At 39.1% G+C, this 20,235-nt stretch overlaps 1 protein-coding gene across 2 annotated transcripts in view; it reads left to right on the forward strand.

The window, feature by feature from the left end:
* Positions 1–20,235, forward strand: part of PPP3CA (protein phosphatase 3 catalytic subunit alpha) — a 174,210-nt gene that overhangs the window by 43,507 nt on the left and 110,468 nt on the right. Inside the window, exon 1 of one of the 2 annotated variants that reach the window (XM_066186310.1) lies at positions 15,324–15,422. The exons of the other annotated variant lie outside the window; for it this stretch is intronic. The gene's annotated coding sequence lies outside the window, so the exon portion shown is untranslated. Of the gene's footprint in view, positions 1–15,323; positions 15,423–20,235 lie in introns of those variants that run through there. 2 annotated transcript variants of the gene reach the window in all.

The raw sequence follows: 20,235 nt of genomic DNA on the forward strand, positions 1-20,235 counted from the left end.
GTGTAACAGTCTCACAGGAGGTAAGGTTCAGTGAAGTGCTGGTGAACTGAAGTGCTGGATTGATTGCTGCCGTGATGCTTGCACAACTAGTTCTGAAAAATTTTACTGCTGCAAAAATGAGGAGGAGAAAGCAAGAAGACTGTTTGACATTTAATTAAAAAAAAAATAATTGTTTGCAATCTACCGAAGTACTCTGTTTCTAGTATAATTACTCTTCAGTAATTATCTCTCAATCCATCACCAGCTTGTGGTTGTTAGGAAGAGGACAGAGTTTGCCATGTTTTCAGCTCAAAGCCAGCTCTTGCTCTGTCCCCCAACATTCTCCAAGCTGGCTTCCCATCTTTCAGTCTCTTTTGTACCTCTGCGTCCTGCACCCTGGCAGCTGTGATGTTTCCATGGATCGCTTTCCAGCTGGCTGAGGAGCGCTGAGCAGCAGGCAGGGGCAGCTGGCAGCCGGCATCCCAGGGAGCTCAGCTCCACCAGCACTACTCTCCCTGGCAGCCAGCCACAGTGAGCTGCTGTGCAGCAGCCTGGTGAGCTTTTGGACTTGGCACAGCTCAGCTGCGGGCTCAGGTAGCAGAGGAAACAGAGCAGAGCTTTCTGACCCCTTCTGAAACACCAGGCTCAGGTTACTGCTCTTAAGAGTTGAGCAGGAACCTTTGCTTCATACACCTGAGTCAGCATCTTGGGAGGACTTGTTGCACCCTTTCCAGTTTCGTATCTTTTTGTTGTTCTTTCCCAGCTCTGTCAGAAAAGCTCAGTAAATGAGGAAGGCAGGTGAAGTAAGGCGGTAGAGAATAGGGTCTGGGAGCCCCAAGGAGGGAGGGTGGTATTCTAATATGAGCTGGTTCTTGCAGAAGCAGCGTAGGAGATGTAGACTGGATGACAAGAAGGTAGCCTGCTATTAATGTAGTAACCTAAGGGACCCATCAGGGTCATCTTATTCCTCATCTTTTACCCTTAATTAAATACTATTTGATTAAATATGTATGTAATAAAAGGTAAAAGATGTTACAAGCTGACTAAATTTTTTTATCTTTCTAATGTTCTCTCTAGCCCTATCTACAAGAGTTTTGCAGTTATAATTTCTGTTTCTTACTGATAGATAGACTTTTTCCTGAACAGGGCTTTTTTGTAGCCTGCTGTGATTGTGGCATTCTAAAAAAGCTGGCATGATTTTAGTATCTTTTTTATATTAAAATAGAAGATATATAGGTATTTTATGAGTGCAAGTTGTGTTGCCCTTATGATGTTGCAGATTTATGATTGTGTTGGAGTGAGTGGGAACAACCTACCCAAGTTATTTGTTTACAGTCATTCCAGGAAAGAAGATAGCTCTTTGCTTCAACAGTATTGGTCCTTGTTTTTAATCTTTAATTAACTCTGAATTTGACTAGATCTGCAAATAGCAGATGGTGAAGTATTGCCAAATTGCTGCTCATCATCTGAGTCTCACATACATAATTTGTAAGAAGGGAAGTATAAAGAAAATATATGAAACATCAGTACAGTGTTCCCCAGTAGCAGGAAGTTGCATTTATTTTTCTTTTGGCATTTAAGTTTAACAATGAGCAAGAGATTAACTAAAGCATTTGCACAAGAGAAGACTTCCGTAATTTATTTTTGAGAAACAAGCAATAAATGGGGCAGCTACTCCAAAACTTTGCATTGTACTAAACTAAATTAATAAATTGTCTTTAGCTTTGTGATGTTCGAATGAAATGAGAGTTGCCTGCATATGAAGTATTTTGCTTGTTTTGGGTGCTGATAAATGATGCCTTCTGTTACTTGCACTGGTGCTTCTGAACTCTGACTGGGCTGTAGTAATTGAACAGAAAAAGGGGAAGAAGGGCTTGTTAAGTGCAAGAATTCTTATGGGTGGCTGAGGTGACCCTAATCTTACCTAGTAGAAGTACACAAAATTTCTCCTGTCAGCTCTGAGGAAAGCTGGAAATGTAGACTGTTGTCTTGACAGCCTCTATAAAAACTCTGCCTTGTTGCTGAATATCTCTTATTACCTTTAAAAGAAAAATACATCAACACAGGTTTGAAACTAAAGCTGCAATACTGAGAAAAACTTGCTGCTTGTCTAGTCATGCATCTCCTGATTTAAAAATATTTCATATGCAAGGCTAGTTTTGTTTTGTTTTGTTTTCAAGGCATTAGCCTATAAATTGTACAGTCCTCAACTTGAACATTACACTTGCTGTAATTTGAATGTGGGGTTGCATCAGCAAGTCTTTTTAAAGCAGTGATTTGAAGGTTAAATGTAGGCTTAACTGTACTGCTCCTACAGTCCTTCGCCATCCTCTTTCTGAGGGGTTGTTTAGAGTCCCGCAGCTGGGAGGTGTCTGTGTGAAAATCCATGAGGTGGGGTGGAAAGCTGCTTCTCTCTTAGAATTTATTTTGTTGTAGAAGATTTTTATACCAGAAGAAATCAGCTCAGTTTTTTAACCTAGGAGCAAAGCCATACAGCACTCAGCATTTAGCAAATGCACGACTGAGCAAAACATGTCTGTAAAAAAAAGGCAGAAGGCTTCAGAGAAAGACTTGAGCAAAGGAGTAGGAAGAAAAAGAGTAGGGTTTTTTTAAATCCATTATCTGTACTTTTTGACAATATTTTATTCATGTTTTTTATGGCTTCTTAACTTTTCAATTTTATTCTAATTAAGTTTGCATTTAGAATGTACCCATTACTTTGAAATTGTATTTATCATACTGTCAGGGTTTTATACTTACTTTTGCTGTCTAGTAGAAGACATGGAAAACTACGTCTTGAGTATATGGGTTGAAAATGAGGGCATTACTTTTGTGTTCCTCACAGATCAGTCTGTCATATAATTTGAAAAAATCTGTTCTCAAAAGAGCTAGTCACTCTGAGCAGTGTTCTAAAGCCTTGGGAGGGGAGAAGGGATTCCTGAAAGGGAAAAAGTAAAATATATTTTGCTGAGTGTGGTTCAGGAGGTTGGTTAACTTGAATCGAATTAAACCTCAGAGCTCAGATGGTGTCAGTTGTGCTAGTGGGAGGCTGGTGGAAATTGACACTTTCTTCAGCTTGTAGGCATTATGCATGTGGGTAGTGTGGTTGCCATCTTCAAAAGAAATTCACAGAAAGATCCATAGATAGGAGGAAAAAAAGGCTTCTCATTTCTCCTTACTGTCATGCAAGTGTTCAAATCAAATGGGTGGACAGCCCAGCTTTTACATTTAGAGGTATACCTGTACTCATGTCACATTGTATATAGCCAGAGGATGGACTGTGACTAGTGGGGTTTTGTTTTTCTTTGGCTTGCTCACCTGACTCAAACTTTTTAACAGGCTTGACTGTGGAAAATATATGATGGTAGCTCCTTAGCTGAGAGGAGAGATGATTTTATGAGGGATGTGTAGAGTCCGGGGTCTGGATTCATTTTGCCTTTTGTCTCAACCTTAGTTAATTGCCTTCATCTCTTTTTCTAGGCCGTGGAGAGCAACATGCTCATGCAGAAAAAATTAACCTGTTTAAGATTCATACCCTAGAAAGAGCTCAATTGTGCTGTCAAAGTTCTGATAGATGGAGTCTAAAGATACTGGGTTAGTCATGCGCATTGTTGGCAGTTGTATGTTAGGAATGAGATTTGCCTGGATGGTCTTGCATTTGAAGTCTCTACTCTGGAACACGTTTGACTTTAGGATGGTGTCTCAGCATTTATTGCGTCAATGGAGAATTCAAAGAGACTTGAAAAGATATTTAACATAGTTCTGTCTGTCATGGTCACTCAGATGGTTTTGTGATCTGGATTATGGTTTTCTTGGGTTCTCACACAAAATGCAGAGTAGGCAAAGAAACAGGGTATGGCAAAGTGGTGAAATTCGCTTGCTGTCATAGAGCAGCTTCATCTCAGAGTCAGAAAAGTTTAGAACATATGACAGCCAGTCCTCTGACTGAACAAACTTCTAGATTCATCTAACAAGGCTTAAAGAAACAGGTTGGTCTGACTTTGGTGTTCAGTATATTAGGTCATCTATGAAAGTCTAAATATGACCTAACAGTAATTTCCTATCTGGGTCAGGCAGAGCTAGAGGAGTTCTTCGTTCTAGTTTTAGTATACTGAATGTAAAGAGGTTTTCAGTAAAACAAGGAAGGTCCAACATTTTGAGAAAAAACCCTGAGTGCATCCCCCTACTCCTCTTTTCTAAGTAAAAGAACTCAGACCAAACCCTTACTTCCTCTGCATTTTACTTGGAAATGAGCATATCTGGTATGTTCATCTGAGTTTCAGCTGCATTCTCCTGAGTGCTGTGAAAAGATGGTTATACTGCTTATGCTAATCTATAGATTAGATGCATAATTTCCTGTATTTTGTCTACAAACACAGAAAACAGACAGCTTTTGCTACTGTTAGACATAAACCCAAACTGGAAACCTGCATTTGCAAGAAAGTTATGGGGACAGCAGCAAGCTAAACGGATTTACAGTGACGAAAGCATGTTGAAACCAGTGTACAACTGTGGTTTTAAAAACCTGACATTTAATTTCTGCTTTGTAAATCCCTGTTCTCAATGGGGGATAACGAGATATTTAAGAGATAGGAAGATATTTTGCTGTTAGATTCAGGCATAGTTGGGGTTTGGGCTAAAACCTCATTTTCTGTAAGCTTGCCTATCATCCCAGTCCCAAAAAATCTGACAGGGAAAAAGAAAAGCGTCGAAAAATATGACTGGAATGAACACTATGTTAGATAAAATATTTTTGTTTGTGCCTTTGTGATTTGTTGCATGATCTAAACCTAATTTTAAATGCTAATGTTTGGCAAGAGTTGCTGATGGAAGTGGGTTGTCCTAATCCCTTGTGAGTGGGAATGTTATAGAAGTACATGGGAGTGGAGGAGAACGCCTGGCAGGATCAAACGCTCATGCCAGGGTACAGAAGGTAACAAACAGCTCTGTCGGAACAGCAGAATTGCATAAAGACCTGAAGGTTATCCAGTTCTTTTTCTCTTTATCCCTTGGCTTGAAACCAATGACTCTGACTCCAGTATAGTCTTACAGTGGCAGGAGAGGATGGGTAGTTGCAGGTTATTGCTTTTCCTGTTACCTTTTAAATTTGCTGTTGGGCGTTTGTAACCCTGCTGGGTTGCACACAGTGGCTTTATCTTGGCAACTGCTTTGTTTGCTGTAAAGCAGATAAAAAGCTGTGTAATCTATGCAATTGGCACTTGCAGGTGATTTTTAAAGTAGATTTGAAGTAGCTGCCAGAGGTCCCCCAGACAGCTTGTTTTCCCCTTCCCTGGCTGCAGCATTGAGAGGGGCAGGTGAGCACATCATTCCTCTCAGTATTGATTTCTCATGGTGGCCAAGTGAAGGGCACGTGCAGGAATTTATTTTTTTGATTGTTAATGAGGGACAGTAATGCCAGTGCTCAAAGGAATGAAGTTTCTCATGGCTTCTTGCAGTGTCTGTTCCATTTAAAGAGAATTTTATGTATATGGGTAGTAATATTAAATATGATTGGTGATGGTAGTCACTGAAAAACAAGGATTTTGGAGGGACTGACTGTGTAAAGGCTAATTATTCAAGTGATACAGCTCTTCTGTCTTGTGTGTGCATGTTTGTCACCCGGTTTTGTGATTACAAGTCAACAGTGTTGAAGAGAGAGGTTTTAGAAGACCACACTTTACTCTCTTGACAGTTCCTAGAAATTCGGGCAGTAGGAAATATAGCTCTGTGAAATGGTTCAATACATCTTTTCGTTCTCGCTGTAACTGCAAGGATATGTTAAAACGGAGAATGAGAAATACTGACCGGCCACCTTCTTCTGGAGGCAGCAGTATCATACCTGAAACCCTGTCATTACCTCATTTTAATTTCCAAGAACATGCTTGTTGGTTTCTTCTTTCAGAAATAATAATCCCCTCACTTCATTCTTCTGTAGGTATATTTAAATTAAAGTGTCTCTCTTTGAATTGATTCCTCCCTCAGTCATGCTGAGTGTGCCCTGTGTAGTTTGGCTTTTGATACCAGCCTAGGGATTTTGGTCCCCTGGGTACGGGAGCTTGGTAAAGAGAGTTTGCTGAGTTTCCATCCTTGGAGATGCTCACCACCCAGTTATCCACACAGTCCTCAGAACTTTTTCCACCTGTGAGACTCTAAAGATATAAATGATAAATAAGGCGAGATTAATGAAAATGTTAGAGACTAAGGTTCAAAATCAGAGTAGTACAGATTTCTTCTTTAGGTTAAGTTGTTCAGTCACATTTCTCAATTAATGCTCTTGTGCAGGCTTTTCTGCAGTCACTTTATTTGGAGTGACAGGAGACTGGAGCACAGGCTGCTGCCTCTTCTGGTTTTCTTTCCTCCTGTTTGACCTCCTTGTGTCTTCCCATGCAGTCCCTCTTAGCTGATGCTCCTCTTGCTGCTGGACTGAAGGGCCAGATGGGTGTTGCTAGTGCTGTCTCAATCCACATGCAAGCAAACAGTCATCTCTGGGTCAGAAGCCTTGTGCTTTGAGTGCACAGGGACAGAACTGTGCAGGCACTGCATCTCTGACAAGCCAAGGTCTGGATACCCCGTGCTGCTCGTGTCCTTTGAACTGCGTGCTTGCAGTTCTCAGATTTCTTCTCCCTTCCTCCCAGTACTGAAGTGCTGAAAATATTCTGCCTATGAAGATGCATTGTCAGTGAAAGACCGTAAAAGTGTGATGTGTGAAGTGATTTTTAATGATACCATGATAAGCACATTTCAATGGGTTGAAAAGTCATTAAAATAAGTATTTTGGCAACCAACTATTTTATGCAGGCCTCTGAAATGCTCCTGAGTATGAGTCTAAAACACAATCAGTTAAATGAAAAAAGGGCACACAGAAGTGTAGGACCACTCCTGTCTTTTGTATTAAGCGGGAAGGGGGGGGGGGGGGACGGACTGATAAGTTACCTGTGGGAAGAAGTTAGACCAAAACCAATGTACAGTTCAGAGTTAGAAGAGGAAAAGCAGTTTTCCTCAAAACCATTCTTTGAATTTCTAATTGAGGTCTTGCACTGTCTCTCTTGCGTTCTAGTACAAGCAGCAGTGTCTGTTAAAATTTGGAAAGCCAGATGCCAGATGAAACTGAAAAACAACTAAGAAAATCACAGAAGGAGGAGATCTTTTTAGGAAATACTAAATTAAGTAACTTGTAACTAACAGTGGTTGCTCATATTTGCCTGTACCTTCTATCCCACATTACCATTATCTTCCTCTTTAAATATTTCAGGAAATCTCTGCTAATGAATGATGCTAAATGGCTACAATACAGGGAGATGATAGTATGAATATAGATTCATTTCATGTTTCAGTCTTCAAATCAGTTTCTAGCCATGAGACATGGTAAGCCATAGTGAGTTGGACCCTGGCCCCTCTTATGCTGGCCTCATATTTTCTTCTGAAATGTTTGTGTAGTATGAAGAGACAGCAAGAACAGTTGGGATTCTTCACTGTACAGGAGAATAATCACTCCCTTGATTTCCCCCTCACACCCCTGACTTATGCAGATACTTGCAAAGTATTTACTTACATGCTCAAAATTTGCCTTTTCTCAGTTCTTCTGAGACCTGTTTTCCTCCTAGCTTGCCTGCTATAACATGTAATATGCACCTTTTGCTGTTGTGCTTCAGGTAAACCTTTTACTTCTCTGCAAATTGTCACTTCCCATATGGTTTTTCTGATTAGAGCCTAAACTAATTTAGTTTCCACTTGCTCTTTATTATGTTAAAAATTATCAGTTGCTGAAGCCAATGGGCACAGAGGCAAATCCAGTATTATCTTTAACTAGGGTGTTGTGTGAAACTGAGTTATGCTGTCTAGAAGTTTTATTCCTCAGTTCGGTGGCTGTCAATTTCATCTTCCATCTGTTAGGTCTTAGGCATTAATCTAGGCTTTGGCCATGCTTCAAGTTTGAGAATTTCTTCCTTTATTAATCTTCAGTAACTGAATTGCAGGCCTCTCACTGTCTCCTTGCTAGGCATAAGCTGCTAAGTTAGATTTCTTTACACGTGTAAGCATTCAACTGTTTCACTGCTTTTCCTCTCTCCTCTTACCTACTACCTTGCTTAAATGTGTGAAGTCTTACCAGGTCTGCATTCTGTATTTTGTTAACTCTTGTTAGCTCTTCAGAATAAAATCCCTGTGCTTCAGCAGTCATCAGAACAGGAGGCCTACCAGATTGTTAGTTTATCTTGCAGTGAAGCTGCTGTAGCAGGATGACTCAAAATTTTATAAAATAGGATGTTAGCAAAAGCCAAAATGGGTGTTGTAAACATGGAAAAAACTTTTTGTGTACTGAAATGACATTTAAATGAGCTTACTCTAGTTTTCTAAGTAGCATGGTGGAGTACTTTTCCTGAAGTTGGAGTTCCTTATTTTACATTCCTTTTGAGCCAAGTCCCTGATGCTAGATCAAGCTGTCATTCTTAATGGACTTAAGCACAATAAAATAAGGACAGTGTGATGTGTTGTAACAGTGTGAAACTGGAATCAGGTCTGTTACTGCAAGAGTCATCATAATGGCACATAGCTCATTCCTGCACACAGGCTGCATCATCTCAGGATAATGATCTCTGTGATGAGACTAAGTGTTTCTGAGAGAGACTGCCAAAAATGAAGAGTATGAGTAAGACAGTGGGGTGTTTTTCCCTTGCAGAAAAGCACTGTGTTCTGTAGCCTTAAATGTCAAATTAAACAGTAACTTTCAAATATAAATAAATTTTGAAATAGGCAGTATCAACTGTGGAAAGCTGGAAATGTTGTAATAACATACTGGAAAAAATGAGATTTCTACTCCCTGTTGTGTTGGCTATATAAATGATTTGGAAGAGCAGGTGAACAGTGAGGTAATGAAGTACTAATTTATTCAGGGTAGTTAAAGGCCAGCTCTAAAGAATTGCACAACACTCGTGCAATCCTGTTTAACTAAGCCACAAAACTGTAAATGAAGTTTGATGTAGATAAATTTGACTGTGCCCATGGGAATGGAAAGCACGAGAAAATTACAGTTCTACCATGCTAGGTTCTGACCTGGCTCTTGGCCCTTGTATTTCCAGGAGCATCTTCCCATGGGTCACTCTGGGAAGGTAGGACCCTGATGCTCAGTGGGCCTAAGTAGTTCTCAGCAATTGGAGTGGCAGGTGTCACTAGGGGAGAGACAAAGGACAAGTCCCAAGACATCGATATAGTGTGTGCCTATGTCTCACGTGTTTAGAGCAGCTCTGGATTACCAAACAGCGTAGTTATATTACAAGACTGTTCTGAAGACTGGTAAACCATGAGGAAAGTTTGTGAAAGTTCAAAATGTGAAACTGGGAGACATTGATAGCGAATACAAAAAATGTACTTGGTGTAGAAAGTTCCTTAACTCCAGGTGTTTCTGTTCTTCTGTTTTTAAAAGTAGGAATTAATCCTAATCCACCAAAAGGCTTGGCTGTATTATGATGACGATTCTTGTTTACATAAACGTAGTGAGATGTTAGATGGTTGTTTTGAAATGTTAGAACACAAAAAAACCACAACCCCATACAAACCTCATCCAAACCCCAGCTATTCTGATGCCATGAGAGCTATAAAGTCCTGTAGGCTGACATGGAATATTACAAATATTAGTTATTAAGAAGAAAAATATTCTAATTGACACTCCTTATATTAAGGGGAAGAAATCATTGAGAATTTTCTTGGTGGAGCCTGTGAGGGTGAATGTTGCCTGGCTCTGTGGCAAACCTTGAAGGGCTGAGCTAATGCAATGTACCAGATGATGAGGTTATTTTCTATTCTGTAAATGATTAAGACTCTCCTTGGGCCCAAGCCTTCATGGAAAGGAATTCAGGGAAGGAAAAAAACATCAATAGTAAAAAGGCCAAAGGCAGGCTCCTCTTTGAATGATAGCCTTGTCTGTGCATCATGAATAAAGTTATCTTTATAGATTTCCTCAGTATTTGTTTGGAAATAGTGTGTTGTCTGTTACTGCTTCAGGAGAAGTTATTTGTTGTTTCTTGTTGTGGTTTTAATTTGTTCTTTTCTATTTTTAATTAATTGTACCAGCCTGGTATTCAGAGAAATAGCCCTGTTCTGTCCTTGCCTCATAGATGCATTTATTATGTGCTTGTGATTTGCCATTAGGGCTTTTCAAATTTGTGCTTCTGAACACTGGGAGGCCAAGACTGTCTTTCAAATACTGTATTTGAAATGTCATTTCTCAGGTAACCAGGTAGAGTTAAATGATGCAAATGGCAGACTTCATAGTGACAGAGAAAGAAAATGGAATGCAGTGTGATTGCTGGTTCATTCCGAATTCCAGAGGAGAGGGTTTTAAGCTGTTTCCATTGACATATGTCTATATGAGTATATATTTTGCTTTTTGACAGTCATTATTTTCCCTCTGGCAAGATTTTTGCAATAAATACATCTTCACTGTGCTTCTGTCTTGTGTTTTGCTGGAAAATGTAAGAAGTTCAGCTAAGTGAATTGTTAAGTATTTCATGCAATGCAGCTCTTCCCATACCCGTTGAAAAGTGATGCTTTATTCCCTGTTTACAGATGTGCTTCCTTGCACAGAGAAGCAGCCCTTCTGTGCTAAACTGTCTATCAGTTACAGCTAACTCATTTTGAAGTTGCTGTATTTGAGCAATGTTGGAGTTGTGATTTCACAATGTTCATCTCATTATTGAGGCCGAAATTCCAAAGAGAAGAGCAAATTTGGAAGCAGTCCAACCTGCATCCCAAAAATTTCAGGGTGAAATTACCTCATCTTTAGGTTGAAGTAAGAGGGACTGCTATGGAAACTAGATCAGTTCTTTTTTGCAGAATCTCTGCCAAGGCCCTCCATTTGTAGAGGAAGGCATAATATGTTTTATCTGTGTTATCTCAATATAAAAAAAAATCACGGTCCCTCATATGGAAACGATGGATACGCAGTATTTTCTTTCCTTTCTCTGGTACGTTGTGAACCTCAGAAAACCCATTCATCATCCCCTGCCTTGTGTTGGTGTGAGGAACAATATTTTCTTCTTGCTTGCTTGATTAGCCCAAACAATTTTGGGGTTTTTTTTCCCCTCTTGAAAAACTTAGCTTCATACATGGCTTGTAGTCAGGAAACATTCTAGGATTCCATTTGGAAGGTTTGAAGCTTGGGTTGAATGGGGAGTAGACAAACAAGTTAGCTCGCTTGACATCTGCTTCTAAAGTTGATGTACATAAATGCTTCAAAATTATTCTGGCTGCCTGCAGAAGAGGGAAATACTAAGATCATAAATTCAGTAGTGTTTTGTTTATCCTGTTGGCTAGGGTAGCTGATTCAACTGATGGTTGCTGGTTAACAGTTTGTGAAATGGGATTAATGGATTTCCTGTGTATCTGCCCCTGACTATAAACAGGGTAGATTCTGACAGTGGTACAAAGTATGAATGTAGGACTAGAGTAATTTAGAAATCACTTTTTTTGTAAGACTGAGATTCTAGTAAGTAGGTGGGGCTTTTCTCCCAAAGGAGTTAAATCAGAAGCAGTTAAGTTTTATTGTAAACCTTTAAATGTATTTATTTTATTTAGATGTATTTAATTTGAATGTATTCAAATTAAAGAATTTATCCTTCTGAGTTCACTATTACATATTCATTTTAATATTTAAATATCTTTAAATTATTAGGGCAGGAATGTGGGTTTTAAGATCTTCAGATAATGAAAAAAGACTGGATATCCATGTACTGTGTTTCTTTAAAGTATCCCACAGAACACAACCATTAAAGAGGTTTGAGTTTGAACTCAGTAGCCTTAAAAGTGTGGTATCTGCCTTTGTGCAGCCAAATCTCTTGGTTTTCAGATTTTCTCCACAGGCTTTCAGTAAGGTTAGATTTGTACCAGATAACATCAGGGCAGGGGTCTTGAGATGATGCACATTTTGCCAAAGCACGTCTGATGGTACCCCAAGTAGAAAATAGTAAGAATGCAAGAGCCAAAAATTAATAATGCTAAAAATTAATGTGTTTATTTAACTTTTAAGGTTTAATTGAGACATACTATACTGAACTGACACGGGGAAGGTTGAAAACTATAACATTATGTGCATCTAAGGGAGAAGAGGGGATAGGTCTTTTAGACCAACATTCCTCCTTTATGGATGAAAATTGCAATTAACCCAGCAATCTTTGAGGTTGTTGTTACTCTAATCTTTAAACCAGAAGAAATGTGGAAGTTGTTCTGTGACAACATGATTGACAATGATAAAACTTGAGAAACGGGAGTTAGAGCTTTCTGGCTGACTCGCGTCTGGATAAGGCATGGCTTCTTTGGTGCTTTGGGAAATTCCCAGCAGCAGTTTTGGACTTTGTTAATGCACGTTCAGGAAATTAAGCACAAAGGATTTTGTTTCTCATGTGATAAATCCTACTTAGTAAACATTACTATCTTTATGCTCTTAATGTTAAGATAATATTAATTTTAAAAAAGCCTTTTGTGTCATACAAATATAATATATAATACATTTGTACTTGCTTTTCACTTACATGTAGGATTTTCTACTCTTTATCAAGTTGCAAAGCAATTTGAGACTGCTTGATTTTGCAGAAAATGATTCAGTTGAAGTGCACTTAATTTAATCTCCTCTGTTTCGCTGAGTATTTGATAAAAGATAATTGAAAAGGCTTCAACTTGTGCTCAGAAAGTTGTAGTTAAATCAGACTTTGGTTTGCTCTTTTTTCCTGCGCCCTCTTAAAAGTCAGTGAATCTTATTTGTAGTGTGAATTATGCTGGAGAGTAAGCCATTTATGGACTCAGTTCAGAACTGATGGTGCCCTCAGTTAAATGTGCATCTAAAATGCTTTTGCTGCATTAATCTCTGTCTTACAGTGGGAACAGTGAATTGGTAATACAAGGAAGGTATTGCTGGCTGCCAGATGGTTAATAGTTGATTCAGTTTCTGATGAATTCTAGATTTTCCTAACAAGTGTCTTTTAATTAATTTGTAAAAGTAACTCAGAGAGGTTGGAAGGAACACATGAGCGGTTGGGATTGGTTTTGCTGCAAATTCAATAGACAGTAGTTTGCTGGAAGGCAAACTGGTGCTGGTTCTGACTTAACGGTTATCATCCCAATCATTACCATTATCTTGGCAGTAGAAAGAGTGAAAAAGGTAGCTCTTGTCTTATTGTCTTATGTGCATGTCCAGTTGTTTTTTTATTTTTTATTTTTTTGGGGTTGTGGTGGGTTTTTTTTTTGTTTTGTTCCCCCCCCCCCCCCCCGGCCTTCACTTAGTGACTCTGATTCAGTATAGGATGTTCTATGTTTTTTACCCAGAAGACAATACTAGAAATACTAATCTACCTTCAACAGAGCAAATTTCTTCCCTTTTGTTCACTGCTATTTTTATTGGGAAGTAGCCTCACTCTTGTCTAACAAAGTGATGATAATTCTATTAAAGACTAGACTGTTCTTTAAAGTTATTCAGGAATACAGAATGTCTCTCAAGAAAAGAAAGATTAGATATGGTTTGAACAGAACAGTAAGAGATTAACAAAGTTTGAAGGAGCTAGATAGGGGAAAGAAAAGACATTTAAGTAAATAATGACTGTAATTAAATCTATCATTTTGTAGTTTAAATGAAATCTAATTTTTTTGCCAGTTGAGGTGAAACATATTCTTCCCCACATAGAAAAAAAAAATCCATACCAACAACAGCAGCAAAACCACCACACCAACAACTTTATTTTTCTGAGACTCCAACAGATTAGGTGGTCACCAGTGGGTGGTAGGTGGAATGCATGGAACTAGCTACACACAGTCCAGTGCTAGCTGGATTTTGGAGAGTAATGGGTACACACACCTCCACCCACACATACACACCCCTAGGTCACAGCAGTTTACTGCATTGTAATAAAAAGATGTAAATCTGGCTTCAGTGTTCAGAAGATACATGGTAACACGTTTTCAGCACCAAATTAGATGAAAATCACTTAGGCCTTTGCAACTCCCATTGAGATCTTCTGTGTTAGGTGACAGGAATCAGTCCTGTTAAATAAGTCTGATGCAATCCACTATAAGTATTGTAAAGATACAACTTTATAGTAATTTTGATGTTTTAGTATGTGGGGAAGGGAGGAAGCAGAGCAAGAGAGGCAGATTTTGCAGTCTTTTTAGATTAATATTGCTAGAAAAGTGTGAAGTGAATGGCAAAAGATAGGCTTTGCTCTGTGTTAGAACTGGAACCTGATTAATGGGCTGGGGACATTTTGGTCTCAAATAGTCTTTTTTTTTTTAGTTGTTGTTCTGACATTTGCTGCATAGTCTATAAGGAGCTGGTTTTAACAAGTATAGAAAAATGGTTTTGTGTATCTGGTCATAACAGGCTTTAGGGAAAAAAAAACAAACTTTTTTTCAGTGCAGAGGTGGTTATTGATCCCTGTTGACTAATTATAAATTTATTTATCCTTAAGCTGTTTTCTTTTTATACTGGAATACTTCATATTTTTTGTGATGGTCATACAGATTAAGTATACAACACTTCGGCTGCATTTACAAAGAAGTACTGTAGGCCATTCTGGAAAGCTGCAGTCAAGTCAGGAAAAACAGAGATTTCACTGTGCTTAGTATCTGTTTTGTCACAAATATTAAAAAAGCTCTTTAAAAAGTGTGGAAGCAAGTTTAAATATTATTTCAGCTCTCCAGTGGTATTCCTGAGGAACAGTTAGCAGAATGGGAGGGCTGGGAACTGCTACCATCTCACTAATTTGTTCTGTGCTGCAAAACTTATTAAAATACTAGATTATTAAGTTTGAAGCAAAGGCATTTTGTATGTTTTTTATTGTGTTTTGAAGATCTTCATAACAGGGCAAATGTTTTATACCTAATAAACAATTAGTCCTTAGGGTAGGGAGGAGACAAGCATCTGTCCCTCAGTGGGCCCTTACCTGCAAAGTCTGCCTGGGTTTGTTAGTGCTTTTTCTGTGGAACATGGAGGGATTTTGCAGGACCTGTCTCCCTCAAGTTCTCTGGTGATAAAAGATAGCATTTCAGTACTTCAGGCTTGGAGCTGGCTGCTCCATAAAACATGAGAGACTCCTGTGTTCTCCTCTCAGAGCAGTATTGCTTTGGGAGATAATGGCTTTGCTGAAGATAACTCTGTGAACCGAGGCAAGGCTGCTGTAGTGGTTTGGGTCCAGGTGAATGTAGCCTGTACTGAGGAGTTTCTTCTGGTATATGTAGGAGAAGGGAATACAGGTGACATCACCCCTGATAAGTAACAGCTGCATTAATTAACCAATAAAGCCTCGCTCCTGATGAGTAACAGCTATATCCAATAAGGATGAGTGAGATAAAAGAGGGGGTGAGCTGGTCAGGGGAGGATCATCATGGAGGAGGAACCTTGAGGAGCATGAAGGACAGAATCATGAAGCAGGCTCCTGAGGAGAGAGAATCACTGCTGTGAGGTTGGTCTGGGTCTGCAGTCAGAGCCTGGTGTTGGAACCTGCAGTCATAGTCTGGCTAGGTAAAAGCCTGCATTCAGAGTCTGCAAGCCAATACCTGCAGTCATAGTTTAGCAGGAAATAACCAACAGTCAAGAGGCTGCAAGGGAAACCTACTGTAGGAGCTTGCTGCAGCCAGAGTCAGTGAACGGTTGGAGTTAAGATGACTAAGCTATGAAGAGGAATAAACCAGGACCCTTTTTATGCTGTGTTGAACAAGAAGTTTGTGCCTCAGCTCATTTTTACCCTCTAATAAGAGGGCTGCTGCAACAGTATACACTTTGGGTATAATACATTATGTGGGAAGATTCTGAGGATCCAAATTGCCTGGGGCACTCACAGCCCTGAAATGCATTTCTTTTTAACTATTCCCTCAAAAGTTCCCTCAAAAATGGAATAGATAATTCTGGTGGTTGTGTGTTTTGGGGGGTTTGTGCTTGTATTTGTATTGATCAAGAATTAGTATAGTTTAGAAGCCTTTGCAGCCGTTCTTTGTGTTTGCTAAATATGATCCTTGAGGCTTTTGGGAGCTTGTGGGTTAGTGTTCATTACCTTTGTGGGTTAGTTTCTATTACCTTTTGAATTCAAATAGAATTTTGTGCGAAGTGGGGAGACTTTTAAGGCATGTGCCCAAACTTCTACAAAACTAGTTTATTTTCTTAGGGTACCACTGTCAGAAGTGACCAATTGTTCACATCAGTGCAGTGTAATGTTAGCTGTCAGCAAACCCGAAGAAGCATTTTAATTTTTTCAGCTGTATTTTTTTGTGTGGAAAGGAAGTACAAGTCAGTATATTCTTTGATACTTTTTCTAGTTCTCTGTAGCTTTAATAGATAAAGCCTGTAATCTGTAGAGTTTTCACTTGTGTGCACACAAACACAGGCTGGTGAGTATTTAAGTTCATTTCAATTTCTGTAATCGTAATTCACTCCTTTATTATTAAACATGTAAGGGTGTCTAACAAGGGTGTCCGCAGTCTGTCTTGATACCACCATGGTGTGTATTATTTCCTTGATAGATTATCTGTTAAATACAAAACATATCAGAGAGTTTTGTTTAGAATAATAGCGTGTAGGTAAGCGTTACAAATACATCATGTCGGTGTGCTGTCTCTGTCCCCCATACAAGTACCAATGCTTTTGCTGCATGTGGTGCAGGGTAACAAGCTAGAAATCACTTCAGGAAGTGTAATCACTGTAATTTTTGCAATTATTTTTAATGGTGCAGAGCTGAATGTATTTGAAAAAACCCTCCACAAACCTCTTGATATAGGAAGTTTGTAAGGCACATTGCTCAGTTTGGGATACTTTTGCAGATTGTAAAGGCTCTTCCTTTTGTTACCATGGTCCCCAGAGTAACTGTTGCCTTGGTCACAACATAGGCAGAGAAGTGGTATTGGCTGTGCAAATCCCTAAGTACCTTTCAGGTTACTAAGGCATGGATTTTGACTCAGCCTTTCACAAGCTGAGCTTACAACCCAATGAGGCCCTGCCAGGGGTTTTGAATGTGTGCTACATTAGAAATTTGCCTTTGAAACAGAATGCAAGAGGAGACAGTTCCAAACTGCTAAATATTCCTAAATTTTAAATGCCTTGTGAATTATCCATTTTTACATTGGTATTGTAACTCCATTTGATTTTGGAGGCCAGCAGTACACCAGAGGTCTTGGAGATGATTTTGAATAGAAGTCTGTGAGAAGTAATATTCTTGATAATTGTTTCCTTAGGAAACATGCAAACTGTTACATAAAACTGCAGAAGAGTTCAGCAAACAGGAGAAAGTCTTGTGTGTGTGCTTACAGATCTGTTCCGGGTAGTGTTGTGCTCCCGAAATATTTTTTTGTTTCCCACTGCTTGTTTAGGCTATAAAGTGTTCGTTTTCCTGAGCGTCTCTGACCTTCTTGCAAGCTCTTGCAATAGTGGGAGATCTGCATGAAGCAAGTACCAGTAAATTCTCTGTCCTTGTACCCCATCATTTGGTTCATGAAATATACCTTTTATCTGCAGGTCTTTATTAGATACTTAGTGCAAGCCCAATGCTCAGTATGAGAAGTAACTGTGCTCTTGGAAAGATGCTGCTTTGATTTGCAAGTAGCAGGAACTAGACCTTTGAATCTATTTGAAGGAAACAACCCCGTGTTCCACTTAAGTCAGAACTGTTTTCCTTGGGTCAGGATGATGCACTGAAATGAAGTAATGCATCGAACAGAACAGATCAGTGCAGCACTCTCTGAGTGAGAAAAGCTGAGCAGCACATCGTTGATTGTAGATGCTGGTTGGCTTTTTGGTGCTAGGTTGTGATTATGGCATGTTTCTCCAGGTCCTGCTTTCCTTCATTATACTAATATATAATAATGTAGAAGGTTAGCTATATTAGTTAGATCAGTAATGTTGATATAGTGATATATCACACATGTAAAGTCCTGTTTCTTGCTAAGGTAATTAAATTAAAAAATTCTGATGAATCTTACAAGTAGGCTCATCTCTTGATAATACAGTGAGTGAATGGCCTTGAGAGATTAAGAACCAATAAAAAGTGTAGGCTCTGTCTTGTTATTTGCAATCCATTGGTGAATGGACCTGTTTGTATATTTCCATGATAAATACCATCTGAGGCTTCTCCTGGCTAATGGTCCTTACTTTCACATATAAGCAGAAATCTGAGAAACTTGAGTTATTTTCTTGAGCATTTGAATCCTGTTTTCTGCTTTTGCTTTTTATGGTTCCTTATGTGAAAAATATGTGTGTTTTTTTTGTCTAAACACTCATTATTAATACTAATCTCTATTGACATCAATACTGCCATGTTGCAGCAAAAACTGCACAGTTGTCACTCTGTTGTTCTTCCCCCATTAATCTGGTAGCCATACCTTCATCTCAGGTTAGATAAAACTTGAGTTCACAGAGGAGTAAGAGTACTTGCCTCTGTAAAGCTGCACTATTACTCCATTATTTCTTCCTGGAGGAAAAAACAGTGTCTTCAGTTTGTCTCAAGAAGTTAACTGCTTAGTGTAAAAGAAGAATTCAAACTCCCTAGGACCAGAGAAAATTTATTCATGCAGTAGGGAAATGTTGCCATCAAAATTCCTGACCTTCCAACAGATGAGGCCATTTTTACATCTAGGGAACATTTTTACATCTAGTGAATGTCAAATGTGGAAGTGGCCTTTGTAGCCAAAGGCATGAGTTTAGTTTCCCTGATGCCTGCATCTGCCTAGGCTGCAGCATCACATTTCCTTTCTTGCTGTCTCATCCAGGGATTTTGAGTCATCTGTGGAAAAATATTTTGGCCTTGGTCAAGGTGGGGGAAGATGATATTTTGACCTAAGGTCTCTCAGCCAGCACTTCACTGGATAAGTGGCTGATTGAAATCCCTTTTGATCTTGGTTTGAAATAATAGTGACCTGTTCTGCATTAAAGGATTTGAGACCCAAGATGTGACTGAAACTGCCTGATGCCACCTCACCATTAGCAAATGAGAGAGTCCCATTTTCCTGGTGTCTCTCTGGTAACTGCTCCTTCAATGACTTTTTTGGGGGGCAAGTGTGCTGGGAGTCCTGTTGTGCTGTGCTGGTCTCCATAGAGGCATCGCACAGAGTCACCATGACCAACACACGATGGTGCATGACAGAACCGAGCACCCCAGTGCTGAGCTCGTTCTGTATGTTTAGTCTCTGGCAAAAAAGTTAATTGCTTTTACACAACAGATCTGGGAATAAAGCGCAGATGTGTGCAGTAAGATTCTCTTACTGCTTCATTAAGCTGTTTTTTTTAAACTCCAGCGTTCTACTTAAGAACAGGATGTTTCAGAGTATGAGCAAAATGGTAAATTTAGACAGATATATTTTTATCTAACATTTATTAAGCAGCAAGTGAGATTTGAGGGAAGATATGGTTTACAAAAGATAAAAAAAATCTGTTATAAATAAAAGGAGGCTTTGGGTTAAATATCCTTTTAAATACAGGACTAGAAGCTTTTACTGAGAGCTTTGAAACTATTGCTGCCACGTGTACCCAGAAAAAAAAAAAAAGAGAAACAGTTAAAAAAAAGAAGTGCCTATCAAACTACCTAATGTTCCAGTCATCAAACACTTGCCTTTTAAAAATGTTATTTTTTTTTCCATACAAATTCTGGTTGTGTTACTTTTAAAATAAAAACAACTTTTTGCGGAAGTCCAGGTTAGTTGATGGAAATAAATGTGCTTTGATGATGAGTCCAAGGCAGAAGTTTCATGTGGATGTTCCGTGATACAAGTGCTGGTAGAGGCAAGCCATGAAAACCAAACAAAAATACCAGGGCTGATTCACAGCCACATTGCTTGAGATTAATATCAGTGTCACTGGGTTTGGTAAGTTTTATTTAGACATTGTGAGCAGGCTGAACCCAGTTTCAAAGCTCAGTATGATCTGTTAATGCTGGATTAGAAAGGACATTTGTTTATTGGCATTAGAGCATAGCACAGTGGTGAATGTGGTCCATAATCTTTAGTAGTGATCTGTGTGAACTCTTAATAACATCACAGGCAAATTAGTCCTTTGAGCATGTTGGAAGAAGAACAAGTTTTATATGAAACTATTCATAAGAGTCTCATGGAAGAGTTTCAATTCTTTTCATGAGGAGAGAAAGGCACCATCACTTACAGGGCCTGTGGAGGGCTTACTTTGCCCTCTGCTCATGCCCTTTCTGTAAACAAAGGCTTGAATTCCCCTCTTAAATGTTCTAGTTTGAACTGGGGTGTTAGTTTGGATGGGTAAGCAGGCAAGAAGAAACAAATTGT

The sequence above is a fragment of the Chamaea fasciata genome, unplaced genomic scaffold (assembly GCF_029207755.1).
Source record: "Chamaea fasciata isolate MVZ Bird 193981 ecotype frontalis unplaced genomic scaffold, bChaFas1.0.hap1 SCAF_6, whole genome shotgun sequence".
Lineage (NCBI taxonomy): Eukaryota > Metazoa > Chordata > Aves > Passeriformes > Sylviidae > Chamaea > Chamaea fasciata.